Here is an 18,970-nt window from a genome sequence, read left to right as displayed (position 1 = left end):
AACAAGATTAGGTGGTGCTCGGGGAACGAAATTTTCGTGAGGCGGTAGTTTGAGGGAAAGTTTCATGAAATAGAAGGTTCTAAAAGTGGAAAGTTTCCATAACTGGAAAGTCTAAAAATGGAAAGTTTTATGTGAGTTAGAAATTGTCCATTTTTAGTGGTTGTGAGCCTTGGAGGGGCTTGTATGGCCTTTGTGGCGGGCTGTTTAGCCAGAGTGTGACCTTTGTGGCGGGATGTTTAGCCATTGTGTGGCTTTTATGGCAGGCTATTTAGCCAGAGTTGCCTTTTTAGGCGGTCCTTCGGGACGAGTGGTCTATGTGACGGTCTTTTGGGACGAGTGGCCTTAGTGGCGGTCCTGTTTAGGACATTTGTTTGGCCTTTTTGACGATCTTGTTTAGGACATTTGTTTGGCCTTGGTGGTGGTCTTGTTGAGGACATTTGTTTGGCCTTTGTGGTGGTCCTGTTTAAGACATTTGTTTGGCCTTGGTGGCGGTCTTGTTTATGACATATCTTGGCCCTCGTGGCATTGAAATTATTCTTGTGTGGTCATGAGGTATTCTAGTGAGGGGAAATGTGGTTGGTAGGGCATTGTGTTGTTCTACGCGAGCCACAGGAAGGAAACCTGGTTAGGGATAGGACTCAGACGTGTTCAGAATTGTTTGCTCACGGCTCTTGGGAGACTTCGATTCTCCTAGTACTACTATATTATAAGACTTTTTGGCTTGAGAGTATAGTTGGTATATCGACTTCGGATGACGATCCGGGGGCGATGATAACTCTCTAATTTACATGTTGTAAACATCTCTTTTTGTCCATATTTTGCGTAATTTTTACCCTAACCTTAGCATTTTTAGGTCATTAACTGTAGGAATACGCATTTTGGCCATTTAGGGTGTTGCATTCTTGCATTTGCATATTTTGGATGAAAACAGGTGCTTTAGAGCCTAAAATAGGGAGAAACAAGGTCAAATCCGTGCATGTACCCAAATGAGCTATTGAGCAGGAAGAACAATTCGAACACCAACCCGATCGAAGAGGATCCAAGAGCAGGAAGAACAATCTGAATACCTATCCGAAGGAAAACCTGAGCTCATCCTCTAGCACCTCATCGAGCAGACCCTCGGGCAGGACTAGGAAGCTAGGGTTAATGGGTTTCCATATATAAATCCCCCCTCTTCTTCTTCTCGCCCTAGCACGCCGCAGACACTCAAACCAGAGAGCGAGAGCTTCTAAGAGAGATCTTGAGCGACTCAAACACTTTTTCCACTTTGTTAGGATTCATTTTTATTTCTTTTTGCATTTTTCGATTCTACACTCTTCTACTCTACACTATTTTTAATACAATGCAATTCTCATTTATCTATGTTTTTGTGCTTCTTTCCATGAGATCTGAGTAGTGAAGTAAAGTTTCTAGGGATGGGATAGACGATTTTGTGTTCTTGATCGGTTAGGATGTCTTAGCTTGGATATTTGTGTTTTATAAATTCCCTTCTAGGGTGTTTTACTATCGAGAGGTGTAGATGAAATGTTTGAGTCAATCAATGCTAGAGATTTACTCACTTATCCTAAGAGATTAGATGAGTAAGGGGTTTATTGACAATAATGAATCGGTTTGTATTACCTGCTTGATCATGTTTCTCCAACGAGAGTTGGGAAGGGGAGTGATTAAGGTTGATTGTTTCTATCACGAGAGTGTTTTAACAAGATTTTAGAGATTCATTTTCTAGGGAATATTTGCATGAGGCATGTAGGACATCCATTCTGGTCAGGAACGCTTAGGAGTCGAGTACCCCATCCTTAAGAGCTTTCATATTTAGATTGTTTACAATTTTATTCACAACTTTATCCCTTACTCGAACAGATACACGATCACCTGCTTTGAGTATACCTTCGAGCTGTTCTTACTCGTCTTGCTTACTCGACCATCCTACCCGATCCTGTACTTGAATGCTTGCATCGAGTGCTTAGGTCGTGTGGTTCTTATTTATTTGCTTTCTTTTGTTTATTGCTTTGCTTGACTTGATTGTTTCTGATTGCATCTTATCTGCTAACATAACAACCATTTTGATTGATAACCCTTTGTACTACAACTGCATAGGGAATTAATACCCTAGGTGAAAATCCTACTATCAGGTGCGCTGTAGGGTGGCAACCCTAGAGACGATTGTTAGACTTCCCTATATTATGGCATTCGGGCTTAGGCCTGATGAGGAGCCAATATTATGGCATGCAGGCTTCGGCTTGATGAGGAGCCAATAAAAACTCAAGGTTTAGGCATGTGAGTAAAAGAAAGTCCAAAAGTCGAGAGAAAATAATGCCTGGAACGTGAGTCTATCGCCTATAGGTGACCTTTTCGTATATCAGTCGGAGGAGTGCGGGTCGTAGAGACGGTTGCACGGAAGTCCTTGACTGATGGTTGTTGATATGTCTATATTTTGTCTCTCCTTAGCATATATTTACCTTGCATTTAGCTAGGATAACACATTGTTTTGCTTCATTTTCTAGTCCTTTCTATACACTTTGCATGTTTAGGTAGTTCTTGCATCATCCTTGCATACATTGTGCATTTTGGAGTATTTCAGATATTAAGGAGACGTTGGAAGCCATTGTCGTCCGAGCCATTGTCGTCCGAGCCATTGTCGTCCGAGCCATTGTCGTCCGAGCCATTGTCGTCCGAGCCATCTCCGGGAAGCGTCAACCGAGCCATCCGTTCGAGCCGTTCCACTCGAGTGGGATTTAGCTTTTGACGTCTTCATCAAAGTTGTAGGGAATTGAGTTATCTTTCGAACGCCGTTTATTTCAAGCCAATCGGTGGTGTGGTTCAAGAGTTATCATCGTTTTAGTGAATCCGTATACACCACGCTCGAGCCATGCTCCCCCGCCACGCACTCCAGCTTGTTTGATCGAGCCATGCCCTCCCCCCCGCCACGCACTCCAGCTTGTCTGATCAAGCCATGCTCCCCCGCCACGTGTTACAGCTTGTCTGATCGAGCCATGCTCCCCCGCCACACATTCCATTCGACGCGCACGGACTCGATCGCAGATGACGGGAAGAAAGACGTTTGGTTTCATACGCTTCAAGAGATTACCAAACTGACGCTTTACCTTGTCGTTTTAAGTTTTAGGGCTTTCCATGTTGGACTACTATATATACATTTTATTAAGTCTTTGCTGAGATCTCATCTTTTATCTCGTATTGTTTTTCTTCGCAGAAGGTTTTTAACCTAACCACAAAAATACGTTCTGAGACTTGTATTCCGATATCGTGGAGATTTATTGAGATTTTGCATTTTATTCCTTCTACAAAGTTGTACATCTTATATTTCTCTATCTTACTATGCTTGTTTCAATGTTTTCTATGTTTGCATCCTTGATAATGATTTTTGGATCTGAGTAGTGTAGTAGTTCTTGAGGATGGGATAGATTAGGTGGATGATTTTAGGATGTAGAGTGTTTAAGCTTTGATTTGTATGTTTCCCTTCTGGACTAGAGTTAGAAATACTAGTTTCTCTCTGATCAATTGGAACTAGGTTTTAGACATTTCCGCATCCAAAAGGTGTTCGATGAAATGTCTGACCAATTAGTGCCAGAGACTTACGTTCCTAGCCTAAGAGATTAGTTGTCTAGGGTGTTTGTTGACGTGAATGAACTTGTTTTTCATGCCATGCTTGATCATGTTTCTCTAGCAAGAGCTAGGTTTGGAAGTGGTTGAGTTTGAGTAGCTTCTGTCAAGAGATTGGATTAGCTAAGTTGTGATGATCATTGTTTAGGGATGGTTTGCTTGTGGTATGTTAAACACTCTATAGACTAGGATACTCCACCGACATCAATTACTCCCATCCTTAGGACTTCTTTCTTTCTGATTTTTATTACATTCCTGAGACTGTTTCGTTTCTTGATTTTTAGTTCATGCTTAGACTCGTCACCGTTTTCATTCATTTTAGTTTCTCGTCATGCATTCTCGTTTCTAGTTCTGTGACTCATTTCCGTTTTTGTATTGTCATCATTCTAGGACTGTTAGACAAGCACTCTATTTCAATTGGCTTGACTTGTGATTTCTTGATTGCATTTTAATTGTTAGTAAAGTTTCCCAACTGGATTGACACCTTAAGTATTACAACTGCATAAGGTTAATTGAACCTACTAGGAGACACAAAAATCTTAGTATCAATTTGGCGCCATTACCATTTGGGATTCGTTTTGCTACATTTAAGATTTCAAGTTTTGCAAGATTAAGTTTTGTTACACTTATCATTCTGGGTACTGACTTGCTTTGGTTGTCTGCTTGTTTGTTTTTCATCTCAGGTACCTGTTGATTGCACCCTTGCATGCACACCAGATCAAGAGGGCATCAGAATCTTCTTCCTGTTATCAACGAAATCAATCAGTTGCAACGACCACGACAACCTCGTCAACTCACTGATCATCCTGCACCAGTCACTATGGAACAACAGAATGCACCACATCCGGGACCGCGAAACATTGGTGCTGGGGATACACCGAATACTCATAGTTAGCGTGCTGGAATCGTCCCTCCCGCCGTGCAGAACAACAACTTCGAAATTAAAAGTGGTCTGATCTCAATGATCCAAGGAAACAAGTTTCGTGGGTTGCCTATGGAATATCCACTCGACCACTTGGACGAGTTTGACCGTCTTTGCAGTCTCACCAAGATCAACGGCGTGAGTGAGGATGGTTACAAGTTGCGCCTCTTCCCATTCCCCCTGGGAGACAAAGCTCATCAATGGGAGAAAAACCTTCCCAAGGGATCAATCACCACTTGGGACGCTTGCAAGAAAGCCTTCTTGGCCAAGTTTTTCTCCAATTCCAGAACAACACGTCTGAGGAATGAGATTTCCAAAAACCTTTTGTGCCTTACAATCCGGGATTCGCCCCAACGCAGCAGTTCCAGCAGGGTTACCAAGCTCCTTCAGGTCCACCACCAGGATTCCGCCCTCAACAAGTTGAGCCTACTACAACCCCATATCAAGAAATGAAGCAAATGATGCAACAACTTCTTCAGGGTCAAGCTAGCGGTTCTATGGATACTGCTAAGAAGTTTGCTGACCTTAGTCAGAGGATGGAATGTTCCTACAATGATCTGAACGTCAAATTAGAAGCTCTGAATTCGAAGATAAGGTACATGGAAGGGCAATCCGCTTCTACTTCTGCACCAAAGCCTGGCCAATTCCCAGGTAAGGTTGTTCAGAACCCCAAAGAGTTCGCCATTGCCATTATGCTGAAAAGTGGGAAAACATTGCGTCCCAGGCAAGGAGTTCCAGACGTCACTGAGGACAGTGAGGAATTAGATGGGGAGGATTTTGTACAGGATAAAGCTCACATGGAGAACCCAGTTGAAGCAATCAAGGATCCGGTTGAACCAGTGAAGCAGTCTGAACCTGAAGCTGTTAAGGAGCCTGTTGTTTCTGATGACAGACCTACGAGGTTCATCCCTCCACCGTACAAGCCTCCTCTACCATTCCCAGTGAGGTTCAAGAAGCAGCTTACTGAGAAGTACAAAGCCTTATTGGAAAAACAAGTCAAAGAGATTGAGTTGAGGATGCCATTGCTGGATGCATTCGCACTCGTTCCTCACTACCAGAAATTCCTCAAGGACTTGGTGATGGAGAGATCAAAAGAAGTTCAAGGCATGGTGGTACTAAGTCTTGAGTGCAGTGCAATCATCCAGAAGAAGGTTGTACCCAAGAAGCTCAAAGATCCTGGATCATTCACTCTACCCTGCTCCATTGGACCTATGTCTTTTGAGAGGTGCTTATGTGATTTTGGCGCTTCAGTGAATCTGATGCCATTCTCTGTGGCTAAGAGGTTGGGTTTCACAAGGTTTAAGGGATGCGATATCTCCCTCATCCTTGCAGATAGATCAGTGAGACTTCCACATGGTATCTTAGAGGACTTACCTATCAGGATCAGAGACGTGGAAGTGCAAACCGACTTCGTGGTTCTGGAGATGGATGAAGAACCGAAAGATCCTATCATCTTAGGAAGACCGTTCCTAGCGACTGCTGGAGCCATCATTGATGTCAGAAATGGCAAGATTGATCTCAATCTGGGCGACGACTTCATTATGAAGTTTGACATCAAGGATACTTTGAAGAAGCCAACAATAGGAGGACAAGTCTTTTACATTGAAGAGATGGATAAGTTGGCTGATGAGTTGTTGGAGGAATTAGCTGAGGAGGATCATCTCAAGACTGCTTTGACCAAGGGTGGAGAAGAAGGGTTCCTGCATGGGGAGACCATTTGTTACAAGAATATGCTAGACTCCCACAGAGAGACGGACGAATCAGAGAAGTTCGAGCAGCTATCTGACGCAGGGGAGGTATGTGTAGTTGAGACAAAGAGTTCAGAACGTGAAACCTTCCAATCGACCGACGTCAAGACCCGACTTGAACCACCGCTCGAACCGCACTCGACCGTGACCGCTCCTGACGCCCATGCTGACGACTGGTCGGAACTGAAAGCTCCGAAGGTAGAACTCAAAACTCTCCCTTTCGGACCCAGGTACATTTTTCTGGGAACCAATTCTACTTATCCTGTCATTGTGAATGCTAGGTTGAGTGATGATGAATTGGGGTTGCTAGTGACTGAGCTTAAAAAGTATAGAAAAGCTATAGGGTATTCATTAGATGATATCAAAGGTATTTCGCCTAGTCTTTGCACACATAGGATCAATCTTGAAAATGAATCTTATGCTAGTATTGAACCCCAAAGGAGATTGAATCCTAACCTGAAGGAAGTAGTTAAGAAAGAAATTTTAAAACTGCTTGATGCTGGAGTTATCTATCCTATCTTTGATAGTACTTGGGTATCTCCAGTGCACTGTATACCTAAAAAGGGAGGAATCACTGTCATCAAAAATGAAAAAAATGAGCTAATCCCAACTAGGACCATCACTGGACATAGGATGTGCATTGATAATAGGAAGTTGAATGCTGTTTCCAGGAAAGATCATTTCCCTTTGCCTTTCATTGACCAAATGTTAGAAAGATTAGCGAGTCATCCCTACTACTGTTTCCTTGATGGGTATAGTGGATTCTTCCAAATCCCCATCCACCCAAATGATCAGGACAAGACAACATTTACTTGTCCCTATGCAAATTTTGCCTACAGACGCATGCCATTTGGTTTATGCAATGCTCCTGCCACCTTTCAAAGGTGCATGACATCAATTTTCTCAGATTTGATTGAGGAGTCAGTGGAAGTGTTTATGGACGACTTCTCCGTATACGGTTCCACTTTCTCCTCCTGTTTGTTAAATCTGTGCAAGGTATTGACGCGATGTGAGGAGACAAACTTGGTGCTGAAATGGGAGAAGTGCCACTTCATGGTTGAAGAAGGGATCGTTCTGGGACACAAAATTTCTGAGAAAGGAATTGAGGTTGACAAAGCTAAGATTGAGGTCATGGTTCAGCTTCAACCGCCTAAGACAGTGAAGGACATCCAAAGCTTTCTGGGACATGCTGGGTTTTACAGGAGATTCATCAAAGACTTCTCAAAAATTGCAAGACCATTGACAAGGTTGCTGTGCAAGGAGGTTCAGTTCGAATTTGATGCAGCATGCCTAGAAGCTTTCAGCAAGATCAAAGAGGCCTTGGTTTCGGCACCCATAGTACAAGCTCCAAATTGGGATCATTCGTCTGAGATCATGTGTGATGCTTCAGACTTTGCAGTTGGCGCAGTTCTGGGACAGCGTATTGACAAGAAGCTTAATGTCATCTACTACGCAAGTCGCACCTTGGACGAGACTCAAGGAAGGTATGCTACCACAGAGAAGGAACTCCTAGCAGTTGTGTTCGCATTCGAAAAATTCAGGAGTTACCTTGTGGGTTCGAAGGTCATAGTGTATACCGACCATGCTGCTCTGAGACACATCTACTCGAAGAAGGATACCAAACCGAGACTGTTGAGATGGATCCTGCTTCTTCAGGAGTTTAAAGAGCATGAAGAGTCAAGATTAGTGACTTAAAACAAGCTCACTTGGGAGGAAGTCCCAAAGGTATTTTTTTTATTTTCTTATTTTTCTTTTAATTAATTTATTTGTTTACTTTGCATTATTTTCGATTTTTACATATTTATGATGAAAAAAAAAAGAAAGGAAAAGATGAAAAATAAATTTTGGGAAATCTAGGACTATCTCTTTGACGTTTTTACCAAGACATGTATTGATCCACGAGATGACTTTATCTTCTATACCCAAATGATTGATAAACAAAACGAATCTGTCAATCTCCGATCCTTTGTATTGGTGGAATACTTTTTTGATGATGCCAACAGCCTCTAACTGACTACGCCTTTTAGAATATATTCCACTGAAATCGATATTAATAGATTATATATTTTTATTCTTAAATCTTTTGGACAGAATTCGATTTTGTAAAAGAGATTGCACTCGAAGAAACTTAGACATGATATGCTCCACCAGATCTTCATGAATTTTTGAGTAAGTTTCATGATCCTTCCATTTCTCTTCTCTTTGAAGGAGAAGCCATGGATTTTCACTAGATATATCATTTGCTTTTGTTTTAGTCAAACCTAAATTTCTTTCCTTTTCTCATTTAAGAAATATAATAATTACGCCATATTATAAATTTGAATTTTATAAAAAAGAATTGATTATTTTTTAGAAGAAATTTAACAATATATTCATATCTAAATATCAATTAATTTATGTGTACAGAAAAACTTAACTGTTATTTCGTACCAATAACATTAATATTTTTTATTGAAATTGTCTCCATGTTAACTATTCAAAATTTTTTCCATATAATATTAGTTTTATTACTAACTTGATTCCAATATGTGTCAAAAGAATTTACTATTTTGACAGATAAAAGTTTGTTACTTTGTAATTTGAACTAATAAATTAGAAATTTTACTTTCATAAAATCATTTAACACAACTGATTTTTCTATTTTTGACAAATTGTGTTTATGGAATAAAAATGAGAATACCTCTTTTATTGGCAATTTTCATTTATGGCCTCCTTTAACTTTTAATGACCATTTTACCCCTACTTAATATATATTTTAATCAACAAAATCAAAACCAAAATTTTCCCGTCAAAATAATTTCTGACATATTTTCCCGCAAAAAAATTTGCTGTGAAAAAAAATTACAAGGCTTTTATCAGGTTTTAAACGATTTAAAAATATTTACAAGACATTTACAAAATTTCTATAAATAGAAACCTTATAAAATCATATAAAAATCTTATTAAAACCTATAAAAAAACTTAGGAAAACCTTATAAAAACCTTATAAAAATCTTATAAGAACCTTATAAAAGTCTTATTAAAATTTTGCAAATGCCTTATAAAAACATTACAAAAACCTAATAAAAATAGTACAAAACCTTATTAAAATCTTATAAAAACCTTATAAAAAGCTTCAAGGTTTTTCCAAGTTCTTTTTGTTTTTTACATTTTTTTTACAAAGGTTTTTATAATGTATAAATTTCTGAATTTTTTGGCGAAAAAACATAATTTCATTATTTTGGCAAAAGCAACAAGTATTCAAATCTTAGATAAAAGAAAGACCAACAAGAATTAATATATAAGATAAAAAATAGAGGGACAAAGCCAGCTCAAATTAGAGAGAATACCAGAAGAAAAGAAAAACAAATTGTATCTTAGAGCTGTGATGTTTAAAACACACCAAACGAGCAACGATAGTTTGGCATAGTTGGGAACAACCTGAGTTCATACTTCGGTAACCTTGATCCTAGGAAATATGCTATTAAAAAAATTTATTCTTGTATAATCTGGTACGCATTGTTCTTTGCATTTTTAGGTATCACCAACTTCAACTTCACTAGAGATGGTGCGTTCTTGGCAAAGAACTCTATGATATCAAGCTCATGCGAGTAGCCTTTATATCCAAAAATCTTGAATTTCTTGAGAAAAAGATACTTGTTGTTCGAGTTATTCTGAATTTCATCCTTATGATTACTCTCCCAGAAAGGCAATCGAGGTCCAAAAGTGAAATTGTAAATCTACAAATATATTTAAACACAGCTCATAGGTGGGAGATAATATATATATATATATATATATATATATATATATATATATATATATAATATAGAGTAAAAAAGAGACGTACATCGATAACAACTCCTTCGAGTCTAGGGTATTCGTTGATTCAGCTATGTTGAAAAGAGTGCAAGACGTAGGAACTTTAAAGATTATCTTCAAGTTTCTTCAATTCTCAAACTTGGAAAAAAGCTTTTCGAGTTTTCCTCCTCCTACGTATTTATGCGTGAGAGCCTACATATAATATGTGAAAAACACCATCAAAACTCACTATAAACAAAAAAAATGGTTATGAACAAAAGAAAATAGGGACACACAGAGGTGGAAATTTTTTTTGAAAATTCCATTGTCATCTATACACGATGAACATTCTCTATCGATCATCCAAAGAGATATACAAATTATGCTATAAACTCCAACCAATTTACGAACGATGCATGTAATAAATCAAAAAAGTATCTATAGTTTTAATAAGGACTAAAATTTCGATTGTAATGGAGGTTTGTGTCTTTAAGTGCCTATGTTCCCCAAGGTTAAATGGAATGACGTATCTATTGTATTTTTTTTTTCTAAAGAGGGTGCCTCCAAATAGATGTCCCAAAGCCCTAGCATAGAAGACAAAACAAGCGACTTGAATTTATTGTGATTATGAGCCTGTATGCTCAACATACCATCCATCCGACATTTTGTTAGTTTTAGCGACTCGAGGTGGATGCAGTTGCTGAAAATTGCAACTATCGTCTCTTTCTTCACCTCACTCCGTATAAGTGAGAGCATTCTCAAGAGCTTTAAACCTTCGGAGTATTGTCTAGTATTTAAAATTTTAAATGATCGCAGCTTCAAATCTTGTAGATATCCAAGTCCGAGAAATTGATGGGGATCTCCATAACTTTTTTGGATTTGGCAAAATCTTGGACAATCTCTTTGATGTTTTTACCCAGACATGTATTAATCCACGAGATGACTTTATCTTCTACACCAAGATGATTGATAACCAAAACGACTCTGTCAATCTACGATCCTTTGTATTGGTTGAATACTTTTTGGATGATGCCAACAACCTCTAACTGGCTACGTCTTCTAGAATATATTCCACTGAAATCGAGATTAAGAGATTGGATATCTGTATTCTTAAATCTTTTGGACAGAATATGATTTCGTAAAAGTGATTGCAATGGAAGAAACTTGGACATGATGTGCTCCAACATATCATCGGGAATTTTTTGAGTAAGTTTCATGTTCTTATTTGAGGATCCTTCCAGTTCTCTTCTCTTAGAAGGAGAAGCCATGGATTTCACTAGTAATAAGATATGATATATATATATTATGAGAAAGAAATATAGATATGTAATTTGCTTTTGTTTTTGTCAAATTGAGATTTCTTTCCTTTTGTCATTTAAGAAATACAATAATTATGCCATATTATAAATTTGCCTTTTATAAAAAAGGTTTGTTTATAAATTTGATCATCTAGATCAATGTTATTTCAGAAACATCACATTCTAAATATTGTTTGGAAAGATGAAGAATTCAGAAGGGTAAGACCATCAACAACACAAGACCATCAACAACACAACAACGCAGTAATGGTTTCTGTAAAAAAAATTATTATTTTAATCATATATATATTGTTATTATTTTTTTATTAATAATAGTACTAAAAAGTTAACAGCTATTTATGTCTGCTGAAAAACATTGCTTGCATAACCAACGGAAGAAACATTCTCTTCTTTCTCTCCTCTCTTATTATTATATTAATTTATGTGGGCAACTCTGGTAATTAGCATTTATCACTGGAGATTCCCTAATGTCCATCTTGACTCATCAATACCTTGTCTTCAATTCCTTCATTTTCAAATCTCCTAACAATTTCTTTCTCCAGATTATAGTAGGAAACATAGAATAGACAGGTAGAACGAATTGACGCGCACAAAATTTCACCTGTATCAGTTAACCTTATAGCCTCAAAGGTTGTATTTGGCAAAACAAAGTTTTTCTTCGACCATTTCACTTTTTTGGTGTCATCTAGAAGCCATAGCTGAGCAAGATCAATGTAGGAAAAAGCACTAGGACACCTAATTTTCCCTTATTGTTTATTAGACACAAAAGGTTGACATATGTTTTTATTTCTATAAAACTAAAATTTCTCAGACCTAACATCAAAACATACTATCATAGAATTAGAGTTTTTGTAATATAAAACACCAATGGTGCATATCGCATTGCTCATTTTCCCAGGATAATGCGGAAACAAACATTCAAACATTCAAACTTTCTCCAGGAGAGTTCTCCTCCAGTCCTAGTGTTAGAACTTGATGCTCTTTGGAGGATGTTATGCAGAAAACCTTGAATTCTTTCTCGATAGGATTGAAACAAATCTTTTTGTGGGTTTTGAAATACTTATGAATGTATGAATGATGCAATCAGACAACAGACACAAGGTAAGACCCAAAGATATATGATCAGGTGGAATGCAAGAGGTTTCAATTAGTCTTATGCAATTGCAGTATAAGAGATGTCAATCCATAATGAGTATGATACAAGCAGTCAAGATGTGAATACTTATCTAAGTTAAGCCAAATATGAAAATGGTTTTGATGTAACAGTTGATGGCAGAAATGTAAATGCAGAATGTAAACTACTAAGATAACAGACTAAATGCAAGATAATAAATGAAACTAAGATATGCAATGAAACAGGAATGAAACTAGAAAGATGCAGGATATAAAGTAAGAACTTGGAAATGGACTCGAGCAGGCACTCGATCGTATGCTCGATCGAGTACAAGGTCGAGTGGGAAGGTACGAAGAACAGCAACCAAACTTAACAATCAAACAGAGCAGGTTGAAAGTAAATCCAACAGAAAGCGGATAACAGTTATCACATAGAGAAATCAATACAGACAGAAGGTCCCAGGGATGGATTCAAGGGCTGGACTTGAGCTATACTAATCTAAACTGATCAACAAACCTCAATCAACAGTGAGCTATCTCTATACAATGATCCTCTATACTTGTTAATCTATTCTCATGACAATAACAATCAAGCTTAAATACTACTAGATCTAGTTATCACTAGCTATTGCATATAAAAGCAGGCATAAAGATCCAGATCATCACAAGTCAAAAACCTTCCTATGCAACCAATCTCTTGGGATAGGTACAGTAATCTCTAGCATTAGTATTATCCAGAAACTTAAACATTGGTATGATGCTAAGCAACCTAGGATTTGTTCTTACCCTCTCCGATATAAGAACAGCATAGAGCATGCCTAATCTAGAAGAGGTATTTAAACAATCAAGCTTGATCAGTGTAAACTACAATAACTCTCATCCAGCCTAATCCATCCCTAAGATCCTAACACACTACTCAGATGAACAACACATGATGAACAAAATCATAAACCCAGAAATCAATGAAACTTGCATTATTAGAAAGATAAGATGAAGATCTATAACTTTGCTCAGAGAAATAAACTTAGTATGAAAATCTAAAGAAAAAGCTTAAAAGTGGCTGATGATGTAAACTTAAAAGCTAAAATCCTAAAAAGGATAAAAACTAAGTTTTCTGATATTTTTCCTCTGTAAAAGTGGCTTTTCAGCGGTCATAGAGTACAAAGGGTATATATAGAAAAGTAGGGAAGCCCTAAAATGGCTACAAGACAAAAAAGAGAGGCGGCTTGGTCAACTCGACCATGTACTTGCCTGCTTGGTCATGTTTCTCCAATGAAAGTTGGGTAGGGGAGTGATTAAGGTTGATTGTTTCTATCACGAGAGTGTTTTAACAAGATTTTAGAGATTCATTGTCTAGGGAATATTTGCTTGAGGCATGAAGGATATCCATATTGGTTAGGAACACTTAGGACTTGAGTACCCCATCCTTAGGAGCTTTCGTATTTAGATTGTTTGCACTTTTATTCATAACTCGATCACTTACCCGAACAGGCACACGATCACCTGCTTCGACTAGCCCTTCGAGTTGTTCTTGTTTATCATGTTTACGTGATCACCCCACCCGATCCTGTACTCGAATGCTTGCATCGAGTGCTTAGGTCGTGTGGTTCTTGTTTATATTCGTTTTCTTTGTTTATTTTAGGATTGTTAGATCAAACCCAACTATTGCTTGGCTTGACTTACATAGTTCTGATCATATCTTATCTGCTAGCATAACAACCATTTGGACTGATAACCCTTTGTACTACAACTGCATAGGGAATTGATACCCTGGGTGAAAATCCTGTTATCAATTTGGCGCCGTTGCCATTTGGTTGATTTTAATTTGCTACGTTTAGAATTTCAGCACTTGCTAGATCAAGTTCTATTGTCCACTTTACTTTCGTATTTGTGTTTCTTGCATTTCAGGTACAACTCGAGTACCCACCCGACCCGTCACTCGATCACCTGGATCGAGTTGACCCTCGTGTACTCACTCGGTCAACTGTTTGTGCATGCAAAAACGATCCAAAGGTAGCCAACACTTGAGTCCTTTTATTGAAAACATCGACAGACCTAGGCTACTACGTCAACAACAAGTCCAACAACCACAACCAACAACAATAGAGGAAGAAATGATGAACGGTCCACCAGCTCGTCCAGCGAGGACCAGCATCGGAGCAGGAGATGCTCCATCTACTCACACTAAAAGAAATGGCATTATGCCACCTGCTGTCCAGAACAACAATTTTGAGATCAAGAGTAGTCTCATTTAGATGATACAAAGCAACAAGTTTCATGGATTGCCAATGGAGGACCCGTTGGATCATCTAGATGAGTTTGATAGACTCTGTATCCTAACCAAGATATATGGAGTTAGTGAAGTTGGATTCAAGCTCAGGCTTTTCCTAATTTTCTTTGGGAGACAAGGCACACATCTGGGAGAAATCACTCCCCAAGGAGTCCATCACCACCTCGGAAGCATGCAAGAAGGCGTTTCTAGCCAAATTCTTCTCCAACTCTAAAACTTCAAGGCTGCGAAATGATATCTCCGGCTTTGTTCAGAAGAGCAATGAGACGTTCAACGAAGCTTGGGAACGTTTCAAGGGATACACTACCAGATGCCCTCATCATGGTTTCAGCAATGCTTCATTGCTATGTACACTATACCGAGGAGTGGTGCCAAAAGTACGGATGTTGCTGGACACCGCAAGCAATGGAAACTTCCTCAACAAAGATGTCAACGAAGGTTGGGATCTAGTGGAGAACTTGGCTCAAACTGATGGGCATTACAATGAGGAGTACGATTGGACTGTGCGATCCACTAGAGAAGACGATGCCAAGTACAAGAGGGACATGAAAGCCCTAAATGACAAGTTGGATAAGCTCCTAAGCCAGAAGCAGCATGTCCATGCCATCTCCGAGGAAGAGCAGTTTCTGCTACAAGATGGGGAGAATGCTCAGCTTGAGGATGTGAGCTACATCACCAACGAAGGAGGCTACAACAAGGGGTACAACAACTACAAACGAAACCCAAACCTGTCCTACCGTACCCCCAACGTTGGTAATCCTCAAGACCAAGTCTACCCAACCGGATTTCAAAGGAACCAAGGCCAGCAAAAGCCTTTTGTTCAATACAATCAAGGATACGCTCCTAAGCAGAAGTACTCTGGCAACTACCAACAAATTGCACCACCTGGATTCCAACCACAGCAAGGCCCGCAAAGCCAATCCCAAGAAGCTGATCGACGCAGACTGATTCAACAAATGATATAGAGTCAAGCATCAGCTGCAATGGACAATGCCAAACGTTTTGGAGAGATGAGCAACAAGATCGATTCTGGATACAACGACTTGACTGCTAAGTATGACTCTCTCAACACTAAGCTGAGATACCTCGACGGCCACCACAACAACCAAACACCTCCAAAGATCAACCAACTTCCAGGTAAAGCTGTTCAGAACCCAAAGGATTATGCCACTACTCAAGCCATTTTCCTTGATGATGATTACGAGGACTACCTCACTGAGGACAGTAATGTTCAAGATGGGGTGGCTATCGATCACTATGAGATAAATGAGGCCAAATACTACATATTTGAGTATGAACCCGAGCCTTTACCCGATGAGAGTGATTGAGTTGATGATCGAGCACCGGTTCGAGAATCACAATCTGAAGAACTATCCGAGGCTGAACCCAATGTCACACCTGATGGTGATAATCGGATGATACATCGTGTAGACGTTCAGATGGCAGACCAACCTCAACTGCTTGAAGCAGCAGAAGGGAAACTAGAAGCGCTTGCAGAACGTATGGCCAAGCGAAAGGCTCCACCTCCTAAGCTCTTGCCACCACACAAACTACGAGAGGAGATCATCAAGGAGACAACTCAGCTGGAGATTGAGGTTAATGAAGCTGTTAGGGAGATTGGTAATGAAATTCTGAGGAGCGGGGTGTGTTTTGATCTTGAACTGCGAATCGAGGAGAAATATGAGGATCCTAGCTCTTTTAATTTGCCATGCTCGATAAGACTTCAGATTTTCAAAATTTGCTTATGCGATCTGGGAGCTTCAGTCAGCATCATGCCACTATCAGTTGCTAACAAGATGGGGTTCAACAGTTTTAAACCGAGTAGTCTGTATTTGGTTCTGGCTGATAGAACAATGAGACATCCGATTGGGATCCTGGAAAATTTACTTCTCAGGATTGGAAGGGTAGAAGTCCCTACTGATTTCATGATCCTTGATATGGATAAAGAACCAGATGATCCACTGATCCTAGGAAGACCATTCTTAGCAACAATAGGAGCAGTGATTGACGTTAAACAAGGCAAGATCAAAATTGAGCATATAGAGCATTTCAAGATGGAGTTTGAGGTCAAGAAAAGAATTAAAAGGCCAATCATTGATGGTCAAGCCTTTTCCACTAAGACGAAGCAGAGAAAAGCCAAGCATCTTGAAGAGGTCAACACTACATTTGCTGTGGAACCTGGACAAAACTTGGAAAATCCATTGAATGAACCTCCTACAGAGGAGAGGATTCCAGAACCTCTCCCTGCCAATGCCCATGCTTAAAGAGCATGAAGAGTCAAGCTTAGTGACTTAAAACAAGCTCACTTGGGAGGAAGTCCCAAAGGTATCTTTTTATTTTCTTGTTTTTCTTTTAATTTATTTATTTGTTTACTTTGCATTATTTTCGATTTTTACATATTTATGATGAAACAAAAAAAGGAAAAGATGAAAATTTTTTTTGGGGAACTTCTTCCTTTTTACTTCTTCTCTCTCTCAAACTCGAAAGTTCTAAAATTTTCGGGAACTAACCCTATTGATCTCGAGTTTAGCTTTTCTCTATCTTTAAGGATTTCACCAATGGCACCAAAGATGAAGACTTACCAAAAGAAGGGGAGCAGATCAACCTCCACCGCTGCTAGAACCGGAGGTGAGACCGCCGAAGCTCGTGACTCCTAGGGAGGAGGAGACATTTCGCATTCCCAACCATTGAGTGGACGTTTCCAATCCCCAACCCGATGCTCAACCCGATGCTCAACCCGATCCACCACCCGAGCAGATATTCGAGCAGCTGATCGGGCAGATACCCTCTAGGTTGAGATGCAGAGCCGCGGTTGCAAGAGGGAAGAGACCAGCCTCTAGGTTGAGATGCAGAGCCGCGGTTGCAAGAGGGAAGAGACCAGCCTCAGAAAGGGCTAAGAAGGTGGCTGAGAGAGCCGTGACCGAGAGGAGGAGCAGAGGGAACGCACACGCCGAGCTTCGCGCAGGCTGAAGCAAAAAGAGGTGGAGACTCCGGCGAAGCTCTTCAAGGTCCTCCGCAAGATGAGCTTCGTTGGTACCGGCTATCCCCACCGAGAAACGATGAAGCAATTGGGCATCGCTAGAGACTCCGAGTTCCTGTTCGACATATGCCACCCGGGCAAGATGATGCGAACCAACCTTGAAGTTTATGAGGAGGAGACGGTTCATTCTCCACACTGCGGTTGCAATATTATGAAGACCACCCGACCCTATTACCTGACAGGGGGATCGGGTTCATCAACTTCTCCGTGCGCAACAAGGAGTACCGGCTTACATTCAAGGAGATGGAAAAGCTATACGGTTTCAAGGCTGACAATAGGCGACAAGCTTCCTTACAAGTCCCTCGTCTGCACTCTTTTTGCTAGAAAGGAGACTAGGAATGTGAATGATCATGAGCTCCAGCTGCTAGATATTGCCTTGTGTGGAGTCTTAGACAATGCTAGGGATGGTACACCGCTAGTTGGAGATGACGTGGACACTAGTATGGTCTTTGTGCTGCTCGATCAGTTCTTCTACCTGAAGTCTTGGGCAATGAAAACTGAGAGGAGGGATGGAGCTGGAGAGATCTCCATTGGAGGATTGGTCACACCAATCTTGGTAGTTTGCGATGTGCCCTTGAAGGGAGTGATACATGAGCCGAGGTGGCTAGACATCGACTACCTCACGCTGGCGAGATTCTTGGCTTATGAGAGGCCAAATGATATGTTCTTGTTCAAGTTTGTCCATCCAGCAGCAGGGGCAGCTCAAATGATCATACCCAACGTCATGAGTACCAAGGTCCGGATAGGGAGACAACTCGGATGAGTATGATTTTGAGGAGTATGTGTGCTCTCAAAAGCAACCTGTTGGGGGTGAGGGAAGCTCACAAGAGGATCGGTTGGCTGAAAAGGATGAACAAGTTCCTAGCAAAGAAGGTAAAGGACCTCATTGGCTCAGTGAAGGTAATGGGAAGACAGATCAAGGAGCTGCAAGACAAAGCAAGCTGTGCCTCAGCTCCCACTTAAGCTTACGCACCCAAATTGATGGGGAGGAGCTGTGACAACCCGTACCATGGACCCCACTAGCCCCCCCTGCTAGCTGCCCCAACGGAACGTCGGTGGACCCCGCTAGCCCCCCGCTATCCGCCCAAACGGACTCCAAGCTGGCCCTGCAGGGCATCGATCCTAACCCCTCACTGT

At 40.2% G+C, this 18,970-nt stretch overlaps 1 non-coding gene and 1 pseudogene across 1 annotated transcript; both read right to left on the bottom strand.

Moving 5' to 3' along the window:
• Positions 1–10,560: 10,560 nt before the first annotated feature.
• On the bottom strand, positions 10,561–11,339 carry LOC147947642 (FBD-associated F-box protein At1g61320 pseudogene; annotated as a pseudogene).
• A 3,675-nt stretch (positions 11,340–15,014) lies between these two features.
• Positions 15,015–15,121, bottom strand: LOC147947641 (small nucleolar RNA R71). Its single transcript, XR_015595640.1, has one exon. It is a non-coding gene; the product is annotated as a small nucleolar RNA R71 (small nucleolar RNA).
• Between the last annotated feature and the right edge of the window lie 3,849 nt (positions 15,122–18,970).

The sequence above is a fragment of the Camelina sativa genome, chromosome 3, assembly GCF_030686135.1.
Source record: "Camelina sativa cultivar CO46 ecotype springtype chromosome 3, ASM3068613v1".
Lineage (NCBI taxonomy): Eukaryota > Viridiplantae > Streptophyta > Magnoliopsida > Brassicales > Brassicaceae > Camelina > Camelina sativa.
Note: the sequence above shows the minus strand (reverse complement) of the source record. Positions and strands in the feature narration are given on the sequence as shown.